Source organism: Rattus rattus, chromosome 9, assembly GCF_011064425.1.
Source record: "Rattus rattus isolate New Zealand chromosome 9, Rrattus_CSIRO_v1, whole genome shotgun sequence".
NCBI lineage: Eukaryota > Metazoa > Chordata > Mammalia > Rodentia > Muridae > Rattus > Rattus rattus.
In genome coordinates, this window is record NC_046162.1 from 23,929,265 (window position 1) to 23,946,279 (window position 17,015).

The 17,015-nt window shown below is 39.2% G+C and overlaps 1 pseudogene; it reads left to right on the forward strand.

The window, feature by feature from the left end:
* Positions 1-7,431: 7,431 nt before the first annotated feature.
* Positions 7,432-9,089, forward strand: LOC116910181 (annotated as a pseudogene).
* Positions 9,090-17,015: the final 7,926 nt, after the last annotated feature.

Genomic DNA, 17,015 nt, shown 5'->3' on the forward strand with positions numbered 1-17,015 from the left:
TTATCTGAGCTTCAAATCCACAGTTTTCAAATTACATCAGACTCAACTTGAGCAAGGAATTGTTGCTAAGTTGTGTGTATTGAGACCACATGTAACACCTGTGCAATTATGCGATTCTCTCCATCTGTTCAGTGTATATAAAGAATATTGTAGACGGGCTGGCTTACATAACAGATGTTACTTTCTCATAGTTCTGGTGTCTGGAAGGCTGAGATCAAGCTACTAGTATGGTCAAGTTCCTTGTGAGTCTTATCTTCATGCTTACGTCCTCATATGGCTTTCTTTCTTGCATGTGGCATCTCCCCACCTCTCTTTTTAACTGCACCAATTCTACCACGAGAGCCCTTCCCTCTTCTAATGTAACAGTGGTTAATAACAACGACCTTTACTCTAAATACCATCTCACTATGGGTGAAGTGATCAATATGAATTCAGTCTAGAGCAATGGCCTTTATTTTGTCCTTACAAAATTCTGTCAACATACCATTTTACTAGCTAAAATTGAATCTAAGAGACACAGAAATGAACTTCTACCACTGTTAGGTCAGTTCCTTTAGTAATTTGCTATATTATTCTTTTAAAAGTTACCCAGGCTAAGTGGTATGTTCCCCCCCCGACAATATATTCTTAACCCATGCTTTAGGGAGAGTCAACTTAAGAAGGTAATCTGTAAATGGCCATTGTCTTTCTTTCTTTTCTCTTTTGAAAACAAATAAATGAAAAATTTGGATTGTATTCCTTATATCAGAAAATTTTACTTCTCATGTCTCTGAATAGCTGTGTGGTTTGATAAAACGATTCCTTTTATGCCTTTATCTATAAAATTGGGATGGTGCCATCTAGCTCCTCCTCATGAGACAATGATAGTCAGATAAAAGAATAAAATGGAAATTTTAGTGAAATATGTAATCTGCTTCATAAAGGCAACGAGCTGTTATTTAAAGGAAAGAACAGTAGGCTGTATAAAATTAATTGTAACATTCCCTCAAGGAGTTCGAAATGTACGGAGAAGGAGGTACGTACTTCCTGCACAGGCTATTGTAATAAGGGAAAATTGTGAAGTCTGTATAGAAAATAGGTATCGAGACTCTGTAAATGTGCTCTCTCTGGGCCACTGCCATCAAGTAAAATAATGTTTCCATTTAAAATTCTGATAAATGATATTGCTAGTAGCTCAGTTTGCTGAAGATATTATTTTCTGACTTTTTTCCTTCCTTCCTTCCTTCCTTCCTTCCTTCCTTCCTTCCTTCCTTCCTTCCTTCCTTCCTTCCTTCCTTCCACTCATTTATTCTTTCTTTCCTTTTCCTCTCCTAGTGGGCAGGAAATAAAATTTGAAGGTAGGTTTGTAACTGTGTGAATCCACAGGTGATGTGACGCCATTAAGGAGAAGCAGCTCTTTTAAATTTCACTTAATTGAATTTTTTCTTTTCTTTTTTGTGTTAAGACCTTGCCTCCTCTTCGAGGTCTGTGCAGAGTCCTACCCAGTAGCTGCTTCCTTGGCCTCACTGTGTAGCTGCGTCTGCAAGTGTTGCAGCTTGTCATCTTGCTGTTTCAAGCTGCCACCATGTCCATCTTGTTTGATTGTTCCTTTAATCTGTTTCAGCCTTATTTTATCTTTCACCTACCCACATATCCAGGTAAATGAATTGAGTGTTTAGTAGGGCTAATTTACAGCATTTCCTGAAACCTGGTGAAATATTGAAGCAACCAGGAACTGGTGTTTTTTGGTTACAGGATTTCTTTTTACAAGATTTACCAGTGTATACAATCTGCTTTAGAGTGCTGGTGAAGATGGGTAAGTTATGAGGCTATTCATTGTCTTTCTCTCCCTCTCTCTCTCTCTCTCTCTCTCTCTCTCTCTCTCTCTCTCTCTCTCTCTCTCTCTCCCAGGAGTGTACCTCTAACTTTAGGTTCTCAAGCTGAGATTAGCAGCTGCCATTCAGCAGGATTAAATAGTGCTTAGTAAGCTTTTCTCTTTAAAAATATTCTTTCTTTTTCAATCATGGGCTTTTCGTGAAGTTCAGTCTGGCTTTACAGTCACCCTCCTGTCTCAGCCTCCTACATGCTGGGTTTGTATCACTGGGCCTAAATTTATATGAAAAACTCTTGATCTGCTAGCTCTCTTTCTTTTTCCCGCAAAGCATACCCTTGGAAGTAGGGAAGTCTTGGGTTCAAAGTCTGGTGACATTTATAGTGTGATAGTGAAGAAATAAAGTTTCATAGATGTGAAAAGCAAAGCGGTGAAAACAAGGTACTGAGGACTAACTACATCTGGGGGTCAGAATGGCTATGACAAGCTTGTGACTGTCTGAGAGATACATCTGACGTCAGGATGCCCAGTGAGATGATAAAGTATTGGTGATCAAGATATCGAGGCAATTCTGACTAAGCTAATCAAGACAAAACAAATACAACTGTTCTCGGAAAGACCCCCTACCCCTCCCTGTGGTAAATTCAGAGAACAACCGCAAGATGTCATCCTGACCCTGCCCGACCAACCAGTTTCACCCCTCCTCTAAGGGATGTGCCAACTTAGCCCTTTCCCAGTGATTCTCCAAGGCAAGGTGTAGGGCTAGATGAGGAAAGTGAATAATTGAGCCGAAAACAGCCCCTCAAGCAGGCCAGTCAATACCTGACCAGATCCTTTGTCCTATGTACCACCAATGAGAATAGGCTAGCTAATCCTGTTGCTGAAGTCTGCCCTCTGTAACTAATAAAAGTTGTGTGCTTTTTGGGTTCGGGGTTGCCTCTCCCTGCGTGGATGAGCAACCCCACGTACATGGATTAAAAAACCTCATGCTATTGCAGCAGTCACTTTGTCAATCCGTGCTCTGTGGGTGGCACTCCTGAGGTAGGGCCACTTCGGGGGTCTTACAACAATAGTAAATGTTTGTAGACCTCTATTAAATTAAGGGCCAGCATCTCATATGTTTATCTAACTGCTTTATAAATGTCTATAATAAATGGAAAGCTTTAACTGCCATCTGAAATGTAGAAAGTGCTCAGTTATCTGAAGTTTCCCTTCCCCTTGTCAATCATTTTCAGGTCCTTTGGGGTCATTCATCATGACTGTGTGAGATTGAGCTGCTCACAATTCCATGTTACCAATGTTTTGCTTTAAAGGATTTCACAACTTCAATTCCATCAACCACATCACATCTTTTTACATCCTAGGTACACATACTGGAAAAATCTCAAACAGCGTTGACCAGTAAACTTAATAAAGAACAGTTAAATTAAACCAATCCAACTTCGGGGCCCTTTAATAAATCTCTTGCAATAAGAGCTTCTGGATTAAAGTAAGAGTCACTTGAGGATAAAGTATTAATTTGTTTTTAATTTAGTGGACTGTAATGATGCATGTCATATTATTAAACTCAGTTTTTGTCAGACTTGAGGACAAAGTTAATTTCCATCAGGCAAAGGCATAAACCACAGCAAAACACAAGTGGAAGTGAATGAAAACAGCACATATTTAGGATAAAATTTCATTTAACCCATTCGAGCAGAGCAGGTGTTTAATGCACATTACAAGAAAGATTTCTTTTTTACTTTTTAGTTGTTCTTAGTTTGTTGATTTATTTTAATTATTTAGCAGTGTTCATCTGAATCAAATTTATTGTCGATAGCTTCCTAGAAGTGGGCTACATGACATTAAAATTCTCTTTACAAAACATAAAAAAAAAGAGAGTTGGATAATGGAAAACTTAAGTTTCAGGGGGTTCATTTTATTTGTTCTTTCACTTCTGGGCTAAGCAGAATGGCTCAGCAGATAAAAGTCCTGCTACTGAGATGACTCCTTGAGCTTTATCTCCAGAGCCAAGATGGTGTAAAGAGAGAACTGACTCCCATTCATTATCTTCTGATTTTCACATACAAGTCTGCACACATGTCTATACATGAAAGCACACAAAAATAAATACAGTTAAATATTAAAACTACTTGAATGGCATGGACTTTAAATTATTAGTATTATTTTGCTAGTTTGGACAAAATGTATGTGGGTCCCTTGTTTTACACTCCCTTGGAACTTTAACTAACTTGATCTTCATTAGTGTCCTATTAAAATATGTGCTTCTTTCTGTTATTAAGCTCAGAGTTAAACAATGACAACCACCACCACCACCACCACCACCACCACCACCACCACCACCACCACCACCACAACAACAACAACAACAAGAAAATTTGTGTTCCAAGTCCTATTGAAAGACCAAGGGTGAGGGAAGGGGGTTGGGCAGGGCCTGCACTTACCTGGAGCATATGTTCCTGTCAGAAAGCCATTGGACTGAGCTTCCACGATTTTTTTTGCATCCAAGTTTTTCAGAGAAGTCAAAGTATGGACATTTTTTGATATACCATTTCTCTATTTTATCATCCATAGTGAGTTAAAATATATTCTTTCATGAAACAAATTGAGCTTCAATGACTTGTTTTTATTTTTTTGCCTCCCCACTTTGGAGTCAAGGTCTCACTCTACAGATTCGTGACATGCCTACTTCAGCCTGGGATTGTGAGCCCTCACCATTGTCTTTGACGTCGCTTCTTTTTCTGCTGGTTTTTAATCAGGCACAAAAGGGTTCCATAGCTGATTTAAATTTAAGTTTCTTTTCAACTTTTCTGTCTTTTCTCACTCCTACCCACACCAAGTTTGCTTGATCTTTTTTACGTGCATGGAAAACTTACCCACCCGTCATTTTCTTATTCCCTCCACATTATCTCCTCCCCTATTGTTGGAAATGCTAGTTCCTCCTTGGTTCCTCCCCATGTAGATACAACTTGGAACTATATTATAGTTCAAGGGTCAAGATGTGAGATGATTTCTGGAAAGAGTTTTTGTCAACATCTGTTTTTTGTACCATGGTAAACTTATTGCTCAACCAATGGCACTGCCTTATGATGTAGCATCACATTTATTTATTTGAATGTTTAGATTAATCACTTGTTTCTGGTCACTCAGTATTTGCAAGGAGAAGAAATGCAGTAGCTACACATAAAATGTCCACTGTTGGGCACGGAGCTTTCGGTTTACTAGGGATTAGTTGCAACTCCTGTTCTTGATGAGCCTACTTTCCTTGCAGGAGCATGAGACAAACTTTCAGGCTGCCTACCGGAATCCTTTCATGGACAAGAGCTATGGAAATTCAGAACCAGGCTTCAAGACACTAAAAGGTCCATAACTCTGTGTTTTCTCTGCTTGTGTTCATCATCTTAGTTCAGTAAAGTCTAGATAACCTGTCTGCAACTTCCATTCCTCCAGTACTGTATTTGCTTAGAGACATTTTCACCTGGAAGTCAGGGGAGGGGCGAAACTTTGATGTTAATAAGCATCTTGAGCTGAAGAGCATTTCTTTCCCACAGCTTCTACAATGGACTAACTGACCATCATGTTTGTACAGAGGCTAACTTTAGAGGTTATTGAATGCTCATGATGGGGGCAGGTGCCTTTTCTCGTTAACCTTTGCATCTCACATGCCTACCATGCAGGAAGTCCTCCAATACCTGTTGAACAAGTTGCTGAGAGGAAGTGAATATGAAGGATGATACATGAGCTCACTTCTCACTGGTGGTGAACATTTGGAGGCAAAGGCTGACAAATGGACCTCCTTGACTAATCTAACATTTACAAATAATGTGAAGGCCAAGAGGACACCGCATCGACACCTTATTCAGATTATATGCAGGTGTAACAAACACCTCACTGGGGATCTCTGCTGTTTACTCAGCTAGCTGTTGTTGAACTTGGGAGTATAGTTGAACTTGTATTTGCTCAGCCTGGTCAGACATCGCATCAAGATCAATGGCTGCCCTCACCACAATATTGCCTAATTCTTAGCGATTATAGATTATTAAAAATGACTTTGTTTGTGACCAGAGTCATTTGGAGTTAAATATGAGCCAGACTGAACAGACTGTGGTGCTTCTTTCCCTGAGTTTATGAAGGGATGCTTAAAATTATACGAGGCACTACACAAAAAGACCAATTACTAAAAGTTTAATGAACATCTAATACATTTCATTGTCTGTACCAAGCACTTTACTGCAACTTCCCTCTGATATATGAAGGGAAACTTCAAAGACAGCATGAAAAATCACCCTAGGTGCTTAGACTCAGAATTGTTTATCTACCTTCAAAGCAGGTTTTTTTTTTTCCTCTATGATACAAAAATCTGTGAAGGCAATTTTACTTCAGTTGCTTCCAAACGCAATTTCACAGTGAATCATTGTAGTAGGCCTAACATTCTCTAAATTAGGAGCAACTTGAGGACAGCAGAGCTTTAGAAGTAAAAGGATGGATAGGAGCCCTGCTTTTGGGGAAGTTATTTTTCTGAAAGTTTTACGCCTTTTAAGTAGGTATTAGTCTTGCTCTCTGTTACTTGATATTTACCTGGTAGCCAAGTGACAAGAGATCATTTGGAAATGCATGTATTAATTCTGATTTTCTTGACACTTAAATAGCATAGTTCATAGGAGACAATTTCTACATATGGGACTGACTAATCTGCAATCAACAATTGACCTTATTTTAGAAGGATCTGTTTTTATGAATTTGAAGTCCAAGATTTATGTTTAGAAAATGTGCTATTACTCACACAATGTCTGATGTCGGCTACAGGGACATAGACGGTATTGGCTTGATTAACAGCACAAGGTTGGGATTTTTATTAGTCATGATTAGAAACTGAAGTATCGAGTAGTTGGAGAGATGGCGCAGCAGTTAAGAGCGCTTGCTGCTCTTCCAGAGGATTCGAGTTCCGTTCTTAATACCCATTTTGCATGTTTTACAACAGCTTGCAAGTTCATCTCCAGAGGATATGACACCTCTCTCTGGCCTTTGCAGGCACCACTGTACATGTGGCAAGCACACACATAAAGAAAATAAAAATAAATCTTAAAAAAAAAAACCAAAAGGAAGTTGAAGCAATGAAACACTTGGCCAAGAGTAATGATTACAGTTGGAATCTTATTTTTTTCTCCCATCACAAGATACATGGAGGGAGATGGCTACTGGAATCAATTAAATAACCTGTAATATCATTGTTAGTGTGGCTGCAATTCAATTTTTCTTTTTCTTTATGTGATGAAAACAGAGAATCCCCTGAACTTCTGCTCCTCTCTCATTACAAGATCTGTGCTTTCTGGCCATCTCTTGCTGCAAAGAAGGCTGACAAATAGAGACTCTCATTTTTCTAGCCACTGCTAAGTATACCAGAATAGGAGAAGGAAGAAAGGAAAGGGCATTTGGACTCCAGTCAGTTGTTTTTGTGCAGTTGATGTCATAAATACATTTGATCCTCAGGACCTACTTGATATAAGGAGAGACTCAACTTCTGAATGCTGTCTCTAGGTAATAGTGCGGTCAATGGCTTAAATACCACCGTGGAGGTGGCTGTGGTACCAATAACGTGGTGGGCAAACTTGGCGCTCTGCATGCCGAAGGTGGAGAAGCTGTACCACAACTACAGCATCCTCACCGATGCCACCAAGCAGTGGGGCAGCATAAAGATGCCTACCAAGTGATACTGGATGACATGAAAGGCAGCACCAAAGAAGAACAATTAGCAGCTCAGTTTATACCAAAATTCTTTAAGCATTTTCCAGTGCTGTCTGATTCTGCTATCGATGCACAGTTAGACCTCTGTGAGGATGAAGAGTCAAGCAATTAAAGAGCTGCCTCAGTTTGCCACAGGAGAAAAACCTTCCAAGAGTAGCAGATATACTGACCCAGCTTCTGCAGACGGATGGCTCTGCAGAATTTAATTTGGTGAACAATGCTCTGTTAAGTATATTTAAGATGGATGTAAAAGGAACATTAGTGCCTTGTTCAGCCAGATTCTTCACGGAGAAGACATTTGTTAGAGAACAAGCAAATTCCTGTCCACAAATTAAGATGCTCCCAGATGAAGTGTTTGTTAACTAAGGAAGTGGAGGAGCTCACACCCACTGAATCCAGAAAGGACCTAGAGCATGAGACCGGTGAAGAGTTTGTTTTGTTCATTAAGATACTGTCTGGGGTAGAAAGCTTACAGACAGTGAGTGGGAGACAGCATCTGGTTAGAGCTGGTGGTAGGACAGGCTGACCTGGAGCAGACCTTCAGCCCCTCAGACTCTGACTGTGTGGACAGGCTACCGCACAGCATGGGTCAGGCTGTGACTCTCCTCTCTAAAAATGTCCATTCTACAAGACTTGTGATACTTTTCTGTGAGCGAGTTCTCCCTGATCTCACTATCCTAGCTACCGAAGTGAAAGGTTTTGATACACAGTTGGAGGCATTAAAGTTGTTGGCAGAGATGAGTTCGTTTTGTGGTAGCATGGAAAAACTAGAAACACATTTAAGAAAACTGTTGATGAGTTACTGGAGTATATGCCTCTCCCTCCAGAAGAAGCAGAAAATGGAGAGAAGGCTGGGGATGCAGAGCCCAAGCTGCAGTTCGGTTATGTGGAGAGCTATTGTACAGTTTTCATCAGTTGGGCCGAAAACTTCCAGACTTCCCAACAGCCAGACTGAATGAGGAAAAGTTCAAGGATGTGGAAATTAGGCTGCAGTACTTTGTACGGGACCTTCAGCTTTATACCAGACAACTTCGTTTGGCTCTCCAGGGTAAAACAGGCGAGGCCTTAAAAAGAGAGAACAGAGATCCAAGTTGTTGCATTGAAAATAACCAACAATATCAATGTTTTAATCAAGGATCTCTTCCACATTCCTCCTTTTTTTTTTTTAAATTTGTGTTTTATCTTTTATTAACTTGAGTACTTCCTATTTACATTTCGATTGTTATTCCCCTTCCCGGTTTCCGGGCCAACATCCCCCTAACCCCTCCCCTCCCCTTCTATATGGGTGTTCCCCTTCCCCATCCTCCCCCATTACCGCCCTCCCCGCGACAAAGAGCACAGTAACATTGTCCTGGACAGAGAGTTGAGATTGGGCAAAAGAGAACCAGTGTCACTAAAAAGTTCAGGTTTACAACCTAAGAAATCTGCAGGAGGACCAAAAGGTGTTGCCAGACAGATTTGTAATCCTCCTAGTAGAAAGTACAGCAGCAGTTTGGGCAACTTTAATTATGAGAGGAGCCTTCAGGGAAAGTAGAAGTGGCCAAGGTTGGGGAACATGAGGCAATCTTAGTTGAGGAAGACTCCACTGATTGCGACATCACATTCTTCAGCATTGTTGTGAGATTACTATACTTAAATTTTCTACTCATTGGACTGCCAGGGATGTCCCTTTAAAGGACTGCTGCCTTCAGCTGAAAGCTTTGCTGTTTGTTTGTTTATTTATTTTTACACTCCAGATATTATTTCCATCCCAGTCCACCCTCTGGCTGTTCCACATCCCACAGCTCCTCCCTGCCCGCCCTGTCTTCACAAGGATGACACACCCCACCTACCCCACTCATCACACTTTAAACTCCCTGGGGCCTCCAGTCTCTGGAGGGTTAGGTGCATCTTCTCTGACTGAACCCAGACTCATTAGTTCTCTGCTGTCTATGTGTTGCGGGCCTCATATCAGCTGGTGTATGCTGCCTGGTTGGTGATCCAGTGTCTGAGAGATCTTGAGGGTCCAGGTGAACTGAGAATCCTGGCTCTCTTACACGGTTGCCTTCCTCCTCAGCTTCCTCCAGCTTTTCCCTAATTCAACCAGAGGAGTCAGCAGCTTCTGTTCATTGGTTGGGTGCAAATATCTGCATCTGACTCTCTCAGCTGCTTGTTGCGTTCTTCCTTCGGAGGGCTGTCATGATAGGTCCCTTTATGTGAGTGCCCCATAGTCTCAGTAATAGTGTCAGGTCTCAGGGCCTCCCCTTGAGCTGGAACCCACTTTGAGCCTGTTTCTGGACCTTATTTTCCTCAGGCTCTTCTCCATTTCCATCCCTACAGTTCTTTCAGACAGGAACAATTGTGGGTCAGAGTTTTGTCTGTGAGCTAGCAACTCCATCCCAAACTTTATGCCCTGTCTTTCTGCTGGAGGTGGGTTGTACAATTTCCCTCTCCACACTGTAGGGCATTTCATCTAGGGTCTTTGAGTCTGTTATTTGTTGTTAAGAATTGTTTATGCTATTCTGTTTTGGTTTGTTTTCTTTTTTCTTTCTTTCTTTCTTTTTTTTTTTTTTTTTTTTTTTTGCCTTTCCAGATGATTTTGAGAATTGCTCTTTCCATGTCTTTGAAGAATTGTGTTGGGTTTTGATGGGGATTGCATTGAATTTGTACATTGCCTTTGGTAGTATGGCCAATGTTAATTCTGCCAATCCATGAACCTGGGAGATCTCTCCATTTTCTGAGATTTTCCTCAATTTCTTTCTTGAGAGACTTGAAATTATTGTCATATAGATCTTTCACTTGTTTGGTTAGAGTTACCCCAAAATATTTTATATTATTTCTGGCTACAGTGAAGAGAATTGTTTCCCTAATTTCTTTCTCAGCCTATTTATCATTTATATAAAAGAAGGCCACTGATTTATTTGAGTAAATTTTATATTTGGTCACTCTGCTGAAGTTGTTTATCAACTCTGGTAGAATTCTCTAGAGAAGTTCTCTGGTAGAATTTTTGAGGCTGTTTATGTATACTATCATATCATCTGCAAATAGTGATACCTTTATTTCTTCTTTACTAATTTGTATCCCCTGGTCTCTCTCTGTTTTCTTATTGTTCTAGCTAGCAATAGTACTATATTGAATAGGTATGGGGAGAGTGGGCTTACTTGTCTTGTCCCAGGTTTTAATGGGATTTGTTTCAAGCATCTCTTCATTTAATTTGGTATTGGCTATTAGTTTGCAGTAAATTGCTTTTATTATGTTTAGGTATGGGTCTTAAATTCCTGATCTCTCCAATACTTTTAACATGAAGGGGTGTTGTATTTTTTTAAATGATTTTTCTGCATCTCAGGAGCTGATCATGTGTTTTTTCTTTGACTTTGTTAATGTAGTGGATTACATTAGTGGATTTTTGTATATTGAACTACCCTTGTATCCCTGGCATGAAGTCTACTTGATCATGGTTAATGATGGTTTTGATGTGTTCTTGGATTCAGTTTGCAAGAATTTTATTGATTATTTTTTCATCAATATTCATAAGCCAGATTGGTCTGAAGTACTATTTTTTGGTTGAGTCCTTGTGTGGTTTAGAGTAATTGTGGCTTCATAGGCTGAATTAGGTAATACTCCTTTTGTTTCTATTTTATGGGATAGTTTGAGGAATATTGGTATCAGATCTTCTGTGAAGGACTTCTAGAGTTCTGCACTAAATTCCTCTGGCCCTGTGCTTTTTTGGTCGGGAGGTTTTTAATGATTTCTTCTATTTTCTTATGAGATATCATCCTGTTTAGATAGTTTACCTGCTCTTGATTTAACTTTGGTATGTGGTATCTGTCTAGAAAATCATCCATTTCATCTGGATTTTCCAGTTTTGTTTAGTATAGGCTTTTGTAGTAGGATCTGTTGATTCTTTGAATTTCCTGTGTTTCTGTTCTTACATGTCTCTTTTCATTTCTGATTTTGTGAATTTGAAAGTATTCACTGCCTCTGGGCCCTTTAGTTAGTTTGGCTAGGGATTATCTAACTTGTTGATTCTATCAAAGAATCAGCTTTTGGCATTGTTGATTCTTTGTATTGTTCTCTTTGTTTCTATTTGATTGATTTCAGCCCCGAGTTGGACTATTTCCTGCCTTCTACTCCTCTTGGGTGAGCTTGCTTCTTTTTGTTCTAGAGCTCTCAGGTGTGCTGTAAAGTTGCTACTGTGAGATCTCTCCAGTTTCTTTACCAGGGCACTTAGTGCTATGAATTTTCCTCTTAGCACTGCTTTCATTTTATCCTATAAATTTGGGTATGATGTGTCAACATTTTCTTTAAATCCCAGGAAGTCTTTAATTTCTTTCATTATTTCTTCCCAGACCAAATTATCATTGAGTAGAGTGTTGTTCATTTTTCATGTATATGTGGGCTTTCTGTTGTTTTTGCTGTTATGGTGAGAGTGGGGTTTTGAAGTCTCCCACTTTTATTATGTGGAGTTCAATGTGTGTTTTGAGCTTTATTAAAGTTTCTTTTTATGAATGTGGGTGTCCTTGCATTTGGGACATAGATGTTTAGAATCGAGACTTTCCTTAGTGGATTTTCCCTTTGATGAATATGAAGTGTTTTTCCTCATCATGCTTGATAATTTTTGGTTGAAAGTCTATTTTACTGGTTATTAGGATGGCAGCTCCAACTAGTTTCTTGGGACCATTTGCTTGGAAGACCTTTTTCCATCCTTTTATACTGAGATAGTGTCTGTCTTTGTTATTGAGGTGTGCTTCTTGCATATCCAGTCTGTAAGCTTATTTTTGTTTTTTAGCATTTCAAATGTTGTTCCTGGTTTACAGGACATAAGCCCCCTATCTCATCCCACTCCCCTTCTTCTATAAGGGTGTTCCCCTCCCCATCCACCTCTCACCCACCCCCCACCCCTGCATTCCCCTATACTGGGTAGATTATGGTTTTTAATAGGTAAGTTGAGTCTATAATATTGAGAGATATTAAAGACAGATGACTGTTGTTTCCTGTTATATTTGTTTTTATATGCAGATTTATGTGTTTGTGGTTCTCTCCTTTTGGTTTTGTTGTGAGATAATTAATATCTTGTCTTTTCTTTTTTGTCAGTATGTTTTTTGTTTTGGACTTTTCCTTCTAGGTTCCTCTGTAGAGCTGGATGGGTAGGTAGATAGTGTTTGAATTTAGTTTTGTCCTGCATCTATGTTGTTGAGAGTTTTGCTGGGTATAATAGCCAGGGCTGGATTTGTGTTCTTAGGGTCTCCAAGACCTCTGTCCAGGCTCTTCTGGCTTTCATAGTCTCTGTTGAGAAGTCTGGTGTAATTCTGACAGGTCCACCTTTGCATTAGATTTGGTCTTTTCATTATGTCTTGAATTTCCTGGATATTTTGGGTTAGGTGTTTTTCATGTTTTGAATTTTGTTTGTTAGTTGTGTCAGTCTCTTCTAAGGTATCTTCTTCACCTGAGATTCTCTCTTCTATCTTTTGTAGTCTGTTGGAGATACTTACATCTGTTATTCCTGACCTTTGTTACTAGATTTTCCATTTCCAGGTTTGTCTCCATTTTTGTTTTCTTTATTGTTTTTACTTCCACATTTAGTTCTTGGACCACTCTATGTAATTCCTTCATCTGTTTAATTGTGTTTTTCCTGTATTTTCTTTAAGGGATTTATTTGTTTCCTCTTCAAGGATTTCTGCATGTTTACCTGTGTTTTCCTGTATTTCTTTCAGTGAGTTATTTATATTCTCCTTAAAGAACTTTATTATCTTCATGAGATAGGATTTTAGGTTAGCTTCCTGATTTTCAGGTGTGTTGATGTATTCAGGGCTTGTTGTAGTGGGAGAACTGGGTTCTGATGTTGCATATATATATATGCAACCAATATAAACGAATATATATATATATATATATATATATATATATATATATATATATGGTTTCTGTTACTTATGCTCTTGCACTTGCCTCTTGTCATATTGTTTCTTTGGTGTTTGCTGGTCTCAGTGACTCTTGAGTCTGCCTCTTTTGTCCCTGGGTTACAACAGCTCTACTGGTAGGCCTGTAGCCCTTACTATAGAAGATCTCCTGTGGGGCTTTCCAAGTAGAAGGTAGGGCAGAGAAGTTGCTCATCTGTTACCCTGGCTGCAGTAGACCTTCTGGGAGGGCTTCAGACAGTTGGATCTTCAGAGGAGCAGTCAAACTGTTGTCCTGTGTGATGTTGTTCTTCAGATGGCCTTTGGACTATGGTTTCTGTTTCCCTGTTTGTAGCCAAATACCAGGGCGGCTTTCAGTCTTTTGGGTCAATAGTATTCCGTGCCACAGAGCCCCCAGAAGGTCTTCAGACTGTGGTGTCAGTTGGGTTGCCCAGTTGCCCAGGAACTCCTAGGATGCCTTCAAGCTGTTGTGCCCTGGGAATAGCAGATCTCCTGGGATGCTTCAGGATGTGGTTTCAAATGCTCTGAGAACAGTGGTTCTTCTGGTATGCCTCAGGGTATGATGTCTTCCAGGGAACAGACTAGCTAATAGAAAGAACCAGGCAGAAAGGGATTGGTATTCACCAGTGCGGGGTTTGGTGTGTGATGGGTATCCGGGTCTACTAGGCGCCCAGGGGCAGCTATGGGACTTTGGGAGGGTGCTTACTGAATGCTCTGAGTGCAGCAGATCTTCTGGTTTGCCTCAGGATATAGTCTCATGTTCTTTCTTTGTTTGTATGTAAGATCTACTTTTGTAGAAGACCATGGTTGTGTCCAAGGTATAACTGCAACAATATTTTTGGATGCTTTGTCTGTAGCCTTGATTTGTTTTCACAATATCCTCATTATATAATCCAGACTTCATCATGTGAATCTTGCTTTTGCACATCTTGATAATTTTTATTGAGAACTGACTCTAATGGACTCTAGCTTGTGATCTGGTAAAGATCATCACTTTTGAAAAGTTACTTATTTTCCTCCCTGTTCTGTTAGTTTTTTGCTCAATACATAGAGAATAATAATAATAAAAAAAGTTACCTCTAGCCTTCACAAGCACCATGGTGTGTGTGTGTGTGTGTGTGTGTGTGTGTGTGTGTGTGCGCGCGCGCGCATGTGCATTCCCCATAAATGTTTTTAAAATGGACTGAAAAACATGTAGTAGAGATTTAGATGTATGGAAAACGACTATTGGCAGTAGCAAGAAAATAAGGAGGACATTTTTGGCTTGGCAAATTTCAGGCTGTGTTAAATTTTACATCATTTAAGTTTCCACATACTCAGAATAATTTGCAAAATATTATTTGATTAATATGATTTTGGAAAGATTTTAAGAAGAGAATTAAGTGTACTAATTATTAACTATTGCCAACTATAACAATTGCAAAACGAAAAAGTATCTAAAAGACAGGCACATTTTTTTGAGTGAGTCTATGGGCTGATACCGTGATCATGTCAGTACAGGCTGTAGTTTGCCTGAACTGTGTTAGGTCCTATATTTGTAATTTTGGAAATAACAATTTAGATCAGGATGGATTTAGCTTGAAGAGTTTAAATTTATCCAGAACTGCTCAAAATTTGTTTTCAGAATGCCTTAGTCTTCCTTACTTGGTGGTGGCAAGGTTCTGGGAGTAAAACAGCTCAGTTGTGTTAGGCATTATGAAAAACTCAGAATGTGTTCTTAAGTTTGTGTTCTCTTTGGAACACATTGACTGATACCTCAATGACCGGATAAGTCAGATGACCAAACCAGGAGTCAGAGCAGAACAGATCAATACAGAGCAGGAAAAAGACACACCATTGAAGTCAGTATTAGGTCAGTTAATGTAAATCATTGAGTGCAACAGTGTAACTTTTCTTTTTCTTGTAACCTAAGAAGCACAGGATCTATGATTCAATTAAGAACTTTACTGGGCAGTTTTGGTTATAGTATTACTGAGTGGCTGTTTAATTATGAAGCTAGTTATATGCTATCTAGTTTGGTTATTTCTTCAAATGATAAGGACTACTCTTGGATTTGACACTTGATATTTTTCTTTTTGGAACAAATGAAAATTATAAGAAATTGACTACATGTTTATAATATAGGCTTTTATGTTTCTGTTAAATATGAAGACATCATCTTTCTTTTATACAGCGGTGATTATTCTTTATTTAAAGGAGGCACTGTCGATAAGAGTAAAATATTTTAATTATTTCTGGAGGTAGACTATGTTAGACAAAAGAAGAGGAAAGTATTTAATAATTGGACTCAGTTCTATGTGGGTGAAGTGTAGCACATCAGACTAGTCAGTCCTCTTAGCAAAGCTTCCCAGATTTAGAATGGCTTTTATATTGTGCTGAGACATTAACAAACTTGGTCTTATAATGCACCTACCTCAGAAGTATGACTTTATTATAATTGTTTATCTATTTGCACCTATTAAAAGGCCCTGCTGCTATTAAAAATGTTACACCCTTGCCTCAGATTATTTTTTTATAGCTTAAAAACTGTCTTATATAAGCAGATGCTTACTTTGGCAAACACAAAGATCTCATATTTTACAGTTGAAGGAATGGAGAGTTTTCCTAAGGCAACTTGTGTTTCCAAGGTGTAGGTTGGAAACTGTATATGCCTCTAGTCCACATTTAATTATTTCTGTTTCTGATCTTGCTGCCATAAAGTGGAAAACATCGAGGCTGAAATTTCAATTTGGAGAGTTATCACAAGGGGAATACAAGTGAAGATCCGAACCTTGGCAATTATTTACTACGAAGACAAGAAAATGCAAATGATCACTATGTGTGAGCTTATGAAGATCTATAGCAGCCATCTGTTAAAATAGTTCAAAAGCAAAAGTTTGGTTAGTTATTACTGACTGGTTTTAATAAGCTTGAATGATGCTAGCACCAGCAAGGAATTTCAATCTGAAGTTGACTCATTATTTTGCTATCAGCGTTCCACAATCAGTGTCAGATTACCATGGCTCATGCAGAGCAGCAGGTAGACCAGATGCTGAACATTAAATTAGCAAAATAACAAGCCAAGATTCGCCTTGCAAGCTCTGATTCGTACTTGCCTTCCTCCCACACTTAAAAAGCAGAATGAAGAACTGTTGGGACATAGTGCAGTTCTATGGCATGGAGGCCTCTCTTAATGCATTTCACCTTGAGGTATTCATGTGTTTTTTTTAAATATGATAACGTTGTGTCATTGTATGAGCAAATACCTGGTGTAGGTGATGTTTCTGTTACTATTCTAAAGAATATACTTCCTTAAGAGCAGATTACTTGGGAAATTCATAATGTGGCTGCTTCTATATAAAAGATAATTCTCACTCTCTCTCTTTCACTCTCTCTCTCTCTGTTTTTTTTTTTTTGCTATTTTCATATCTCCCTTTTCTATAGTCCCTCCTCACCCCCTGACCCTTCGTGTATGTGTGTGTGTGTGTGTGTGTGTGTGTGTGTGTGAGAGAGAGAGAGAGAGAGAGAGAGAGAGAGAGAGAGAGAGAGAGAGAGAGAGACTTTCTCACCCTTTCCTTATCTCC